The sequence below is a fragment of the Elephas maximus genome, chromosome X (assembly GCF_024166365.1).
Source record: "Elephas maximus indicus isolate mEleMax1 chromosome X, mEleMax1 primary haplotype, whole genome shotgun sequence".
Lineage (NCBI taxonomy): Eukaryota > Metazoa > Chordata > Mammalia > Proboscidea > Elephantidae > Elephas > Elephas maximus.
The window spans coordinates 41,752,723-41,768,224 of NC_064846.1; the positions used below are offsets into that span (position 1 = coordinate 41,752,723).

Here is a 15,502-nt window from a genome sequence, read left to right on the forward strand (position 1 = left end):
GAACATTTACCCCAGAGAAATGAAAATTTATATTCACACAAAAAAACAATACACAAATGTTTTCAGCAGCTACATTTGTAATGGCCCCAGACTGGTGAAAAACCAGCTGTCCTTCTACATGTGAATGGTTAAACAAACTGTGGTACACCTATACTATGGAATTCTACTCAGCAATAAAAGAATAAACTGTTGATACAAACAACAACTTGAATGAATCTCCAAAGAATTATGCTGAGTGAAAAAAGCCAACGACAAAAGGTTACATATTGCATGATTGCATTATATAACATTTTTGAAATGACAAAAACTACAGAAATGGAGAACAGATTAGTGGTTTCCTGGAGTCAGGGATGGACCTCTGGTGGCACAGCGGTTAAGAGCTCATCTGATAACCAAAATGTTGGCAGTTCAAATCCACCAGCCCCCCTTGGAAACCCTATGGGGCAGTTCTACTCTGTCCTACAGGGTCACTATGCACTGGAATCGACTCCACAGTAATGGGTTTGGATTTCTGACACCAGCGACAGGGGAGATGGGAAGGAGGAAGGAGGTGGGAGTGGTTATAAAAGGGCACTACCAGGGATCCTCGTGGTGATGGAATTGTTCTATATCTTAACTGTAGCAATGTCAACCTCTTAGCTGTTATAGTGTACTATAACTTTGCAAGAGTTTACCATTGGAAGGAATTGGGTAAAGGGTACACAGGATCACTCTGTATTATTTCTCACAGCTATCTGTAAACCTACAAGTATCTCAAAGTAAAAAGTTTATTAAAAAAAATCTAATACAGAATTAAACACAGAATATACTGTAATTAAACTAATACAGGAAAAGGAAAGAAAATCTACTTACATTAATTTCATATTCTGTTTTAAACATTATTCCCACTAGTCTTTCCCAAACATTATTGACATTAACTACTGAAAGAATATTCCTGGCATATATGGTCAATTCAGGACTCCACTAGTGTGTTTGATCAGAGTAAAAGGTTTTTTTTTTTCTTTCCTGTTCAATACTAAAATAGAAGGGAACTGATGAAAAGGAGAATTTCAGCTAAAAATCATCAATGCATGACAATTTAGGTAGCTGTTATTAAAAATATTTTTACTTGCTCAAGTGACACTTCTTCCCCCCAGATACCCACGTGGCTCACTCCTCCATCTCCGTCATGCCTTGCCTCAAAGGTCTTCTCAGTGAAGTCTTCCATGGCCACATGATTTAAAATGGCAACTCATTTTCCCCTCTCCCTATACCCTCAATCCTGCTTAATTTTCTCCATAACACATTGCCATCTGGTATACTATATGGTTGTTTACTATCTATCTGCCCCCACTAGGATATAAGCTTCATAAGGGTACTAATTTTTGTTAGTTTCATGCACAGCTGTGATCCTCAGTGCCTAGAATAACATATGACATACAGTAAGGAGTTCATGAATGAATGAGTGAAATGGAATTTTTTTCTTGGTGAGGTATAATACAAACTGGCTCTATGAAAATGACAAAATCCAGTTTAGATGAAATCAAGAGTGATTAACTGTACATTGTATAGACTATATGTTGGAAATAGTTTTCACAGTCTTTTGGATGCATTAAAACCAAACCAAATCAAACCTGTTGTCGAGTCAATTCCGACTCACAGCGACCCTACAGGACTGAGGAGAATCGCCCCATAGGGTTCCCAAGGAGTGGCTGGTGGATTCAAATTGCCCGCCTTTTGGTTAGCAGCTGAGCTCTTAAACCACTGTGCCACCAGGGCTCCTAAGATCAGTGATTAGGACTGCATTTTTGCTAGCATAAGAGTATTTTGGGTTGAAGATAGGACCTAGAAAAATAGTTTACCCGTGTAAAGGCATTGCTAATGAATTTCCAGTAGCTTAAGAAATTCATTTAGTTAGGCTGAGTTACAGAGAGTTTGTATCAAGTTTTAATGAGATGGCATCTGCCATTTTGTTAACATCTGAAAGGAAATATCAGTTAAGTATAAATTGATTCAGGGATTTACTAATAGTAAAGAGGAATTACTATTAAACACAGTTGGACCCCGGGTGTGGTACTTAACTTTATAGTGAGAAGAGTGATGGATTAAGTACCAAAAGACTTAATCCTCTACCACTGTAGCCTGGGGAAAGTCACAATCAATTAGACCTCAGTTGCCTCATCTGTAAAATCAGTGGCTGGATTAGTGTCTGTCTTCTTGAAACAACGGCATGTTGTTTTTCTTATCTTAGTGATACTAGGATGGCAGTGGTGGTTCAGTGGTAGAATTTTCGCTTTCCATGCAGGAAACCTGGGTTTGATTCCTGGCCAATGTACATACCTCTCGCATAGCCACCATGCATCTGTCAGGGGAAGCTTTTGTGTTGCTATGATGCTGAACAGGTTTCAGTCGAGCTTCTAGATTAAGACGGACTAGGAAGAAAGGCTTGATCATCCACTTTTGGAAAAATGAGCCAAAGAAAACCCTATGAATCACAATGGTACAATGCAGGACTGGGTGGCATTTCATTCCATTATGCATGGGGTCACCGAGATTCTTGGTAGACTTGACAGCCGCTAAGAACAACAGTGAGACCAGTGCTAAACACATTTTTGATAATTAACGAAAGCCTGTTAAATAATTTAGGAAATTTTAATTGGTTCCCAGGAAATTTTATCTTCTTTTAACTGAATTATAGTCCTCCTCTCTCAGGGAAGTCTATCCTTTCCTAAAGGGTCTGCAAGGCACTAACTGCCCATTAAGAGTAAGGAGACTGGGTCCAGGAATTTGTCTGTGGGGTGAATCTTGAAGACAATGATGGAGGTGGGTTCTAGGCCCGACGTCATGCAGGTGGATTGCGGTCAAGGGTACTTAAAAGAAAAGCGTTGACCTCAAACTGAAGGTTCTTCTTTTTATTCTCCTTTTAATAATCCCTCATTCTTATATTCACTCCCTAAAAGTTCAAAGCTAAAGACTCCTTCAAACTTAATGCCACACTTGCTAAATGTAAAACACCAAACTCTTCTGAAAATGGCCAAGTGTTAAATGTGTCATTGTTGTGTGCTGTCAAGTTGCTTTTGACTCACAGTGAACCTAGAGGACAGAGTAGAACAGCCCCATAGGATTCCCAAGGAGCAGCTGGTGGATTTGAACTGTTGATCTTTTGGTGAGCAGCCGAGCTCTTCTTAATCACTGTAGTATTTCTGGATGGATACACAAGAAACTAGTAGTAATGGTCCCCTCCCAGGGGTCTGTGGTCAGGAGCAAGAGGCTTATTTACTTGTCAGAGTCCCTTTACAGCTTTTGAATTGTGTTCTATGTGAATATATTTCTTATTTGAAAAGTAAACTTAAAAAACAAATTAGAAGTGCTCAACAATTCTTTAGGTTGACTGCAGCCATTGTGTTTCAAAGCATTTCTCTGCACTCCTTAATGCTCCTTACCTTTGCTCCTTATAGCTGGTGTTCAATAAATGTGTTTAAATAAGGAATATTGTAAACATCTATTATAAAATAAGTTTTGGAAAAGGTGATCCTACAACTTTTACAGGCTTTCCTTTATTCAAGTAAAAATATTATTGAGAAAAATGTTATTGGGAACAAATCCATGATACCAAACCAGTAAGCATCAGGAAACAAAAGAAAGATACACTTAGATGGCAAAAGCAATAGTGCTCAGTCAATCAAAGTAAGGATTCATATTAACAGCATAGTAGTGATAAATGAAAAGTCATCTTGTCAGTAGCCCCTCTACTCATTAGCAGAAATGCAGTTAGACATTTAATATTAATATTTCCTAATTTCCTCTTGGATCCTAAAGTTAAGCAGTTCTCACAATGAAAGCCATCCATAACATTCACTCATAACCACCCATTGGAAGCAACTAAAAGATAATTGAGGAAGTCATTTTCATAATCTGGCTATAGGCTCACATCATTATGTATTGGATTCCATAGGATTCATAAATTACTGACCTGCTGATTAGGTTTCCCAATTTACTCCTGATCATGAAGGTCCACTCATGGCTATCCATTTTTCATTCTTTCAAATATACATGGAGCACCTGCTATGTCCTAGGCACACTGTGAAAAACTAGGAATATGGGCCTTAGCCCCAGGGTGTATCTTACTTTCTCCTCAAGGAACACGTCTTTCCTTGGTACATGGAAGGTATTTAGTAATGTCATTGAAGAAAACCACACACAGCAGGCATAGCATATTGCTTTGATCCTCTCTCGGATTTGAAATTTCGGATTTGAAATCCCAGGTCTTCCAGCCCAATTTAAAATCTGTGACAATCAAGAAGTTCAAGGCAGGGAATTAAAGTGTCAGCTATACCTGTAGTTGCTTGTTGTGATCCATGAATCAGATAAAACTTAGCAGAACACAGTACTACAGAAAGGATAAGCCATCTATACAAGTAATTGCAAATCGATGTTTTTTAGGGCTCCTGCATACACGGATATTTCCACAGCTGCTAAATCAGCTACTGCAGAAGTACATACTGTGCACAACATCTACAATTTAGCAAAGCTGGAAAGAATTTTATTTTTGTGAAAACTAAATGGGGTGTGGCTCATTTTCTTGCCAAAGGGCTATTTTATTCCAAGGCACTGGTGTCTGCTGACCTTCATTTATAGGCTGAGCAATGTTCTATTTAAGTAAAATTAACTCATCGTGGGCTCTTTTTTTTTAGGATACAGTAATTATTGCAAAGAAATAACAATGTTTAAGCTGGATTTGTTCTTAGTTTAGATTTGATTATATTTGGTCATAAGTGAATGTCTTTGTTCACACAAGGTTCAAATTTAAAAATTATTTTATGTTGAGAAAAAAGGCCATATTTAAGTTCATTTTCTACATGGAAGAATATTTTTGGCTTTCATGAAATCCAGTATTATCTTTGTGTCTTTCTCTTCTACTAGAAAGCAGGAGTATCTTATCCATTTTTGCAGTCCTAGCACCTAATGGTCTTCATAAAACTTTTGTTAGTTGAATGAATGACATCATTCTACCAACTGGTTAATTAGTAATTCATCTGTAGTTTGTACTTCTCAATATATATTTGAGAACTTTGAACATATTTTGAAGTTTTCCTGGGTTTTACACCTATTTATTAATGGCCTGTGTGACATTTACAAAATACATAATTCAGGAGCTCTGGTGGCACAATGGTTAAAAGTTCAGCTGCTAACCAAAACGTTTGCAGTTCGAATCTACCGGACGCTCCCTGAAAACCCTGTAGGGCAGTTCCACGCTGTCCTATAGGGTTGCTATGAGTCGGAATTGACTCGATGGCAATGGGTTTGGTTTTATTTGGTTACATAATTCAAGACCGTTAACTTGATATATCAAGCTTCCCTTCATCCTTGTACAATTCTTTATTTAGGAAGTTTTTCACCTTCTGCTGGCACCTACAAATATATTCTAGTTTGCTTTTATTCTGAGGAGTAACAAGTTGGAATGCTTTGAATTAGGATAAGACACCAAATGAATGGGTTGGGTTATATTTTTAAACATATAAATCTATCAATGTTACTTTTTTATTATCTATTCCTAATGATACTTTGGATATATTTGCTTTTTTAAGTACCATAAGACAAAATATAAAATTTTAAGTATTCATAAGCACTCACAAAAATGATTTCACTGTAGTTTTAAACTGGAGAGCCACAAACTGCTCAAAATATTTGTTGAATGTGTCAATGTCCTTCATTCATCATTTCCTGGCTTTTGCTTTTTGAAAACTTCCACAAAAGGAAATAATGGGTATCATAAATTTAAGATTAATATGTTTTGGGTTCACCCATTTCTAAAGGCTACAAGTAGTTTCGGAAAGATATTGGTTTAATTTCTAACTTTTTGCTCTCTCCAGCGTTTTAGATTTTGACTGGTTTATTTTGTCTGTCTGTATTTTTTTCCCAAAGGTAAACATTTCTAACATTCACTTAGAAATACTGAGGAACTTAATTTTTTTTTCTTCCCCCAAAATCAGGCATCGACATTACTTATTCTTCCATTCTGATCTAAGCTACATTTGTTAGTAGCAGTGTGTTTATCATTGCGTGTGTACTGTATTTTAAAATCATGTTTCCAATTTTCTTTCTAAGGTTAGTTCTTCAAACTGCTTGATGGCATGCCCTCAGAAAAGGATAAATTAAATGGTAAAAAGGTTTCTTAGCTAAGCCAAGAAGCTTTTTCAACCTGGAACACTGCATAAATCCTTCACCTTTATAAGGAAAAGCAGTATTTTCACTATGACATCTAATAAAATATTAAACAATGAACTATTTTTAAAGTCCTGAATAGTGATACGTAAGGAAAAGTGTTTGAACTAGAGGAAATGAAGAGGTAGATATAAATACATGACAAGGATCACGTAAGGGGACATCAGTATTCCACCTGTAAATGGACATATTTATTGAGCACCAACTATATGCTAGTTGCTTTATAAATATGCTCACTTAATTCTAAGGAAAACATTGAAAAGCAAGTGGTATTATTCCCATTTTACTAACAGGGAAATTGAGGTTTAGAGAAGTTGAGATAAAACCCAACTGAACTACAAAATGGCAAAGCCACTGGAATCCATGTCTTATGTTAAACTCAGGCTGACTATCAAACTTAACATATACATGATCCCCCAAAGAAGTAAAGAAAGAAGGTTGTGGGAACAAGTTGTTAAGGCAGACGAGCCCTTCCACATCACTTCTGGGTCGTTATGTAAGCCCGGATCGTTCTGACCCTTAGGCTGGTAAACTGGGAGACAGAGGGAAAGACCTGGGAAGGGACTGTTAATCAGCATGGAATACATTTAGGGAGCGATATGCAAGGTACAATTGACCACTCAGATGTACAAAATATTTGTAAGTCAAGTGTTTACAACGTAGGGAATCACCACATACTGAAACCAGACACAAACTAAGTGGCAATATTTCAATTTTTACTACTATTGGATCTCTGTCTTGTTACATTATGTAAGCAACCTGAATGAAATATTATTAAACTTGGAATTTAACTGGGGTGATGTTAAAGTAATTGAAGGGCCCAATAGCCTGAGACAAAAAGAGACATCAACAAGCACAGTCATTTAAACAACTCCAGGGCTACAAGTTTCTTTAGGGTATTGAATATTTATGGGCACAAGTAAGCTCTGTATGCTTGAACTAAGTTTTATAGAACCTGAAATCTAAAAGCTATTTAAAAACAAACCTGTCTCCCTCCCCCATTAACAGTTCCTTTTCAAAAAATAGAACTTCCTATGATTGTACACCCCACAGGATCCTACTTCATCCTGCTTCACACCTGCAAACTAGATCAGAGGAAACCAAAATATTCCAAGACATATACTTTACTTCAACTAGTTCCAGTTTAGAATCACATATGATACCCTATTTTAAAGAAGAGTTTTTTGTTTTGTTTTGTTTTTTAGTTCCTCAGGTTGAAATTTCAAGGGTATCATTTTGTTTAAGCCAATGTTTAAATTTCAAAGACTGTCAAAGGAATTCATCTTTAAAATAAAAAAATCTTTACAATTTCTCTTTCAGGTATTTATCGTTAAGATACCATGGAGTCGCAAAATGACTTTTCCCAAGGATGGTCACTCAAGTATTATCTGTAAGATATGGGAAACCATCTAAATGCCCAACATTGTGGAATTAGTGAAATAAATTATGAAATATCCATTATGTAGAATGAACAGTAATTTTAACCATTTTCAAAAATATTTTATTACATGAAAACATGCTCATAATGTAAAAGTGAAAATAGGATACAAAGTATATATACAATATAATCCCAATTTTTTCAAAAGTCTCTCTCTTTATATATGAAAGAGACGTAAAAATATGAACAAGTGGTACAATTATGAATAACTTTTGCTTTCTTTATAAACTCTTAAAATATTTACAATGAACTTGTATTTTTTTAATTCAAAGCAAAGTGACAAAAAAAAGATCTTAAACACAAACTACTTTAGATACTTTCATAATAGACAGACTAATTAATATACACTGAATCTTAGTGTGATAGGATGTGTCCTAGGAAACATTTCATATCGTTTTCACTGCTGACTAAACATTTTGCAGCATGGCCTGGCAATTCTCCCTGACCTAAAATACAAGCCCCAAAATGTTGAAAAGCTCAATAAGAAATGGCAAAAATGTTAACATCCAAGTTAAGAAATATAGAAAAAAATCTTTAAAAATTGCATATCTCTATGTAGACAGTGTATTATTCAGTGTCAACAGGAGAATGTCAATATGAGTGTAAAGTTATGTAATTAGAGCACATAGTGCAGAACACAATATGAATATTCAAAGCTATTATACTGCTGTAATAAAATTCATTTTACAGAAAATATACGCAATACGTATCGCCTTATGAATCAGAATTGACTCGATGGCAATGGGACAGGCCTAAGAAATCACGAATCGCATTTTCAATGAATGGGTTACGAGAAAAAAAAAAGTTTTGTTATTTAATTTTGCAAGCCAGAGATGACGAAATAAGAGACCAGACTTCACAAAAGAAAGTAATTTTTAGTAACAAAAAGAACCCACTGTTCTGAACTAGTTATATACCAGGTTATTTTCAAAAAGTAATTTAACTCAGGGCTTTCTGCTTATTTCATTTTAACTAAGTATTATCACTTGATAAATGACAGCCTAACAAATTTTATCAAATGTAATTTTAAACAACGCAATAAAAAACAACATGATAACTCAATGAATGACAGAGTTAAAGAACCATCATATAATTGTCAAGATGAAAACAAACACTGAAAATTAAGTTCAAGTTCATAGTTTTCAGGGTGGAGGGTTGAAAATGACCTCAGACATTATCTAGTCCAACACATTTTTTTAAAATGAAGGTCTACATTAATATCTCCTACTTTTTTGTTATTGACTATGCAATTTCCCGTATCTGTATGCTGTCCTCTTTTAGACTGCAATTATGAGGGGGAACACTTGATTTTTAGTAATTTTACACAAAACCTCTTATTACAATCACAAAATTGAGAATGAAGTATGATAAGCCAATACACTCACCCTACAGGCAGTCCCCGGGTTACAAATATGAGGTATTTTTGTAAGCATGCTATGAAAATACCTCATGGGGGAGGGAGTAGCTGGCAAACACACAGATGGCACGTGTTATTTGAGTAAAAATATGGTCTATTAAAAATTTGAGTTAAACACAATGATTCATAATAATGAATACACGCACTACTTCATGATGCTCATGAAAGCACTACGCAGTTTGAAAGTGTTTAAGTGTTTTATATGTATAGAAATGTAAAATGTCTACTATATACTAAGAGAAACATTTGACTAACTGACGGTAAATAAGAATCATATTGCACCTGTTCCAACTTACCTACAAATTCGACTTAAAGACAGACTTAGGACTGGACTTCGCTCATAACTTGGGGATGGCCTGCATAATAATTGCCAATGAAGTCCAAAATATAGGCTACTCTGCACAATATTTGAGGGAAGAAACATTTAAAAATTCATACGTATAGGTTTATATTATCTTGTTATCAACCATTTCTCTTATTTATCACTGTATTTCTCCTTCGCTTGTAAAAATTGGATGGGTGGAAAATATTTACAAAGTAGCAAAAATGTTGCAAGACTTAAGTGATGAGAATTCTACCATCTCTGCAAATTTTGTTAAAGCCTTAATGTTTCTATGATATACTACTACAGTAACATTTTGAATTTATATTGCACCTGTCGGCTACAGAGCCAAGGCTTCACATAGCTCACTTATCCTTTCAGCATGCCCGTGAAACAAATTGGAAACAGATGGTTTAAAGAAAAGTAAAATCCAGATATGAGCACAGAAAGATTCAGTGATTTACTTAATGAGGCCTACCTGTCCAGAATGCAGAGGACTAAACGATCCTGGATTGCACACTTAGTGTCTTTTCCAGTAAACAATGCTACCTTCTTATCATAAAACGAACTGCTAAATTCTTCAGAAAAACTAAGCTTTCTCATAATATAAAATCACTAGGTTTAATATGCCAAAAATGCTTGCTAAGGAATGATAAAAATGATGCCTGTATATTTAAGAAGTAACAAACAAACAAAAAACCCAGGAAATCAAAAACCTTGAGCCATTCCCTCATTTTATATGTGAGAAAAGGCATGGTGTCTGGCATATGTATGTACTCAATTAACGTTCGTTATTAATATAATAATAATTTTAAGTGACTTTCTCAAGGTCAAACTATGAGTCAGTGGCAGAACCAGGTCTAGAATCTAGTTCTCCTGAGGCCAAATTCAACATACTCTCCCTTTGGTATTTTATTTTTTGTTTAACAACAATGCTTCTTCATCCCTAAAACAGTTTTTACTCACTGATCTTTGTCTTTCAAATGCTAAGAATAAAGCAAATTCGATATTATTAAATTTACTGTGAGTTCTTTGAAAATGCCTCATCTCCATAACTACAGTAAGTTGGCCCAAGTCAGATCAGACCTTCTCCTGAGGCTGACATTTCATGAGCAGACAGTTTTTTTATATTTCTAAGTCAAATTTTAACCAAAATTCTCTAAGTAAAAATAGCTAGCTCTGACCACTGATACCTGAAAGAGCTTCCAACGTTGTAATGCATCCCAGAAGCTTTAGAAACCTCCAACACATTGAGCATACATTGTATCATATATCACCCTCTAGAACAATTACAAACTCAATACATGATCTGGCTGTTTTCTTCTAAGCTGGGTTTTATTATTGATGGGTGTTCATGTTCAAATTCTATTTTATACCAGCTACTTTTGGAATCTATACCAAAAAGCAAAACCAAGAAACCTTTTGGCATATACATTCACTTAGAATATGCTAGATCAAACAATAGCAGGTTGTGTTAAGAATATTATGTCAGTTTTTTTTATTTCTTGGAAAGCCAAGTAGAAATAACATCTAAAATGGAATTTGGAATAGTGGAAAGTGGACTTCTTTTCCTTGTCAGTTTTACCAAAAAGAATCACTTTAGTGCTAAAGCCCATGGTCAAGCTACCCCTTTTCTTTTCAGTAACAGTCACACTGTTTGCCTAGGAGCAAAATTTAATTTGGTTTCTAATAGTGCCCTGGATACTGACATCCTGCCAATATGAAGAGATCAGGTTAAGTTTAATGTGCATGCAACCATTTGTAGAAAAAACTTAAACAATCTCAACAAAATATCGCTCACTAGTTATAACTAGGAAACCCTGGTGGCGTAGTGGTTAAGAGCTACAGCTGCTAATCAAAAGGCTGGCAGTTCGAATCCACCAGGTACTCCCTGGAAACTTTATGGGACAGCTCTACTCTGTCCTATAGGGTCCCTATGAGTCAGAATCGACTTGACGGCAACGGGTTTGCTTTAGTTATAATTAATCCTTCATCCCGAAATGCCATTTAAAAATAAATAATAATAATTATTATTTTTTTTAGCCCAGTCATTTTTAGCAAATGAATCTACATGATGGCAGGAGACTAGAGACCTTGGACTTCAGCTTAAGTTCTTTCGCTCCACATGCTCATTTTACAGGTAAAGAAAGGGGTTGATAAGTTGTTGGATCTAACTGCAGGAATTAAAAATTATACTCACAACCCCTAATTTTAATAAAAACTTTGGTTCATTAGATCATATCGCTAAAAAAAAAAAAAATGAGGTCAGCAATATTTAGGGTGGTTTTTAAATGAGTGGGAATCCCAAGACTATTAAACGCTGTGGACTGAGAGCCCTTGGGGATGATTCCACTTCACCATGATTTCATACTTACAAAAATAAGCTTATCTCCCTACCACTTTAACCTAGCTGTCCCTTTTTATTAAACATTTAATAGGGGTTCAAACTAAAGTTATATTATCACCTCGCTTCCACTAGGGGGGTCTGTCTGCCACTGTAGTTAAAAAAAAAAAAAACTACAGTAGTTAACTTCAGTTTAAATCCATTTCCAGCTAATCTGTGCCACAAGGCTAGCCTTGGGGTCAGAACTATGTTTTAAAGCGGTCTAGTTTTTTTTTTTTTTTTTTAGTTTTTAGGCTCAGAAACCGAGGCACAGGTAAAAAAAAGTGCTCAAGTTATTCAGAGGTTGCTGCAGTAGACAAAGGGTTTTTGGCTAAAGCATACATAAAAAAAGCATACATACAAAGCCAAAATCTCTTAAATGTTTCCAGTTTCATTTGTACAGCTTCTGCCCTAGTTGTTTTCAAGCCTGAATGTGTTATCAACTGGATCTATTTTTGAAAATAATTAAAGCTTTTAAACTCCTGACCTCAGAGATTCCTCTGGCCATTTCTATACCCCGCAATATATAATTTGCATAGCAAAATTGCCACGTTATGCCAGAAGCAACCTTAACTTGGGCCACATGGGCGGATATTGGTCAATATAGGAAAGTTGTTTCAGCGTCCTCTCATTATTCCTCCAAACCATTGACAGGCAAAACCCCAACCAGCTCATTTATCAAATTTAGTGTCTACTGTTTTTGTGTGTGACATCTGATTCAAGTAATTCCAAAGCACAATTAACTGATGACTGAATTTTTTGTCAAGAGATTATCCACACCTTTGAGAACATGGGCCAGAGCATGGAATATTGACAGAGCCTTTTTAACATTATCATATGGGATATGGCTTCAAACCTAGCATTTAGAAATGAAATAGGAATTGAGTAAAGGTGTAATTTTCCTAGAAAATAATGAATAAAATATCTTTAAAATTTCCAAAATCCATTAACAAAATTGAACGGGAGCAGGGGTGATATATAAACAACTCCTAGCACAAACATATCCCAAGTTCTTATTCTAAGAAACAGTTCCTGTTTTTATTTTGGATGAAATCTGAATACCAAATTCCCTTTCTGTTCCCCTCATCCAAATCTAAGCCGAATTCCCAGAGCTGAGGCTAGTTCAGCCCGCCACCCACCCGCTTTTTTTTTTTTTTTGGCTAGGTAATTGTTGGAATATGCGCCTCAGCCATTAAATTCGTTTTAAAGGCAAAAGTCATGTGGCCATTACCCTAGGGGCATCAGAGGTTTGGGACACGTGATGCCAACTGGCATGTGTGGGAGTGCGGCCACTTAGTTGGAATTCACTGTAAGCTGGGTCTCCAGGATCAGGTTCAGGCTCTCAAACACATTGTGACATCCAGTAAAGTGGAGTAAGGGCTTACCCTTCAGTACTTCTTAATTTCATCTACGTTTCTATTTACTGTGCCAGGTCCCCCTCTTCTCCCCCCACTCCCTCACTCATAACAAGCCGGGTGCTCCCAGCATCCTGTCTTACTCTAAAAAGGTGAGGCTCTCCTACCCAGTTCCTCCAATGTCTACACCACTGGGAATGTTGTACGGCTCAGGTGAGGAGCAAGAAGGATCGCCTTTTGGGAAGTGTGAGACACTCCACCTCCCGGGCTGGGACCATCTCATGCCTTGGAGCCCAGCCGGCCGTTGGAACCGCCAGCACACACAGGAGCAGCAGCAGCAACTTTGGGACTGGCGAGAAGCCAGGGCGGGGGTGGGTCGGCGTCCCCAGGCCTCTCATTAGAGCGTTTAAGTACTGCGGGTGGACAAAAGTAAATACCAGCAAGTGCAGCTGTGTGTGTCTGGGGAGGGAATCACCCCTCTTCCCCCTCACCTTTCGTTCTGCCTCCAAGGGAGCCCCTCCAGGAGCCCCCCCCCCCACCCCCGCCGCCCCCGGTCCTGAGCAGCCGCTGCTCCGACCGCTCACTCTGGGCTGCGGAGCCGATGGAGCCAAGAAGGAAGCACGGCGGCTGTGTTGGGTTTGGGGCGAGGAGGGAGATGAGAAAGGAAAGGTACTGCCCTAATGGCCCGGAGATGGTCTGCTACTGAAAAAAAAAAAAAAAAGTGCTTACTCATAGGGAGTCGCGGTGCGATCGCGACGCTCTCGCTATTGGCAAGGGAAGCCGGCGGAAGGCAGGGAACTGGAGCCTGGTTTCTTCCTGAGGCCTCGGCACCCCCTGGAGCCCCGAGGCCGGTGTAAGCCCGCGGGGTCAGCCGAGGCGAACGGGCGCGAGGGCGAGTGAGGGCTGGAGGCGACGCGGGCTGCCGGCTCCCGGGTTTCCTGAGTCCGCGGGGCGGAGGGGGCAGGGGGCTGGCAGGAATGGAGGAGGACCGCAGAGGGAAGTTCGGCGCTCCGTTTTCGTTTCGGGGCCGCAGCCGCGAAAGGGGAAAGGGCAAGGGATGGCGTCAAGGACTCCAGCCCAACGCTGGCAACAAGTTAAGTGCAACTAGTGAGAAATCACCATCTTCGATACTTAAGGGAACGAAACGTGTTCGCGGCGGGTGGGGGGACCCCTCTGTCACTCCCACCCATCCCTGCTGCGAAGGCTCACCTTGGCGCCCGAGGTTCCGACGGAGAATTCTCCGACCTACTTTAACTCTCACCTCAGCCCAGCCCCAGCCTTGCGGAGCACGTTCCCTCCGAAGTTTGGGGAGATGCTCTCTCCCCTGGACCCGCTTCTGCCGACGCCCGGGGAACGCGCTCCCCTCGTGCCGCCCGAGTGTGTCTACAAAGCACTTACGTAAAGTCGCAGAGTCCGAGTCCGGCCCCACTGCCTCAGACCAAGGCACTCACACAACTTCTGCCCCTCGGAATCTTTGCGGCTGTGGTTCTAAGGCCAGCGAGCCCTCCCCCTGCCGGCCCCCTCCGCCCCTCGACCGCTGCCATTGGCTGGGGTGGTGCTAGCCAGTCGGCCTGGGAACCAGGAAGGGGATTGGACCACGAGGCTGTCACATCAACTGGGTGGGGACCTGGGAGAATAGGCTCAGGGATGGGTGCCCAGGAGGGATGGGGATAGTAACTCTTCGGCCAGGAGAGGAGACTGGTCCCCGGCGCCGTCTTCTCCCCGCCCTACCTGGGCTAAGAAGTTAGAAGCCCACAGTGCCTGGCTGGGAGTACATGTTTAAAAAATCTTGTGGAATAAATGAAAAGATGGGAATGTTGGGAAAGGGAGTTTGAACGTCACGAAGCCTCTACTTAAGTCTATGGAGGGTACATTTCCTCCCAGGAATCGAGAGAGAATCTCGGCATGGGAAGGGACACTATTTATCTGCTGCAGTCAGCCCAGGTGCTGAACAACGCAGACGGAAAACCTCAACGATCTTTCTTCACCTTAAGAGGTCAAGGGATCAGAATATGGGTAGGGCGGGGCCCTCAAACCTTTGGCTTCCCGCCAAGTATATTGTTGACCAAAATCTAAGTGTGGTGTATTTGCTCATGCGGAAAGCCGTGAGAGGTGGAGGTAGGAGGGAATGGTGGAAGTAATTTGCTTCCACTCGTTATACTGCAAATGGGTGTCCATTCTCATCGTTCTCCTCTCACCAGAGAAAACTTCGTTCGACACACTCTCCTGCTCCCAGAGTACCATTTCTTCTTCTCTAACCACGAGATTGCCTCCGTGTCAAAGCTGACCTCTTTCATTAATATACTCTGAGGTTGCCTCTCCTTATTTTCATTCCATCCTGTGGCGCACTCCAGGTCCAAAATCGGCTCAGATGGCCAGTGTT

The 15,502-nt window shown here is 39.2% G+C and overlaps 1 protein-coding gene across 1 annotated transcript in view; it reads right to left on the minus strand.

Moving 5' to 3' along the window:
* Positions 1 to 14,616, minus strand: part of PLS3 (plastin 3) — a 93,409-nt gene extending 78,793 nt beyond the window's left edge. The window contains exon 1 of the mRNA XM_049871893.1: positions 14,518 to 14,616. The gene's annotated coding sequence lies outside the window, so the exon portion shown is untranslated. The remainder of the gene's footprint in view (positions 1 to 14,517) is intronic.
* Positions 14,617 to 15,502: the final 886 nt, after the last annotated feature.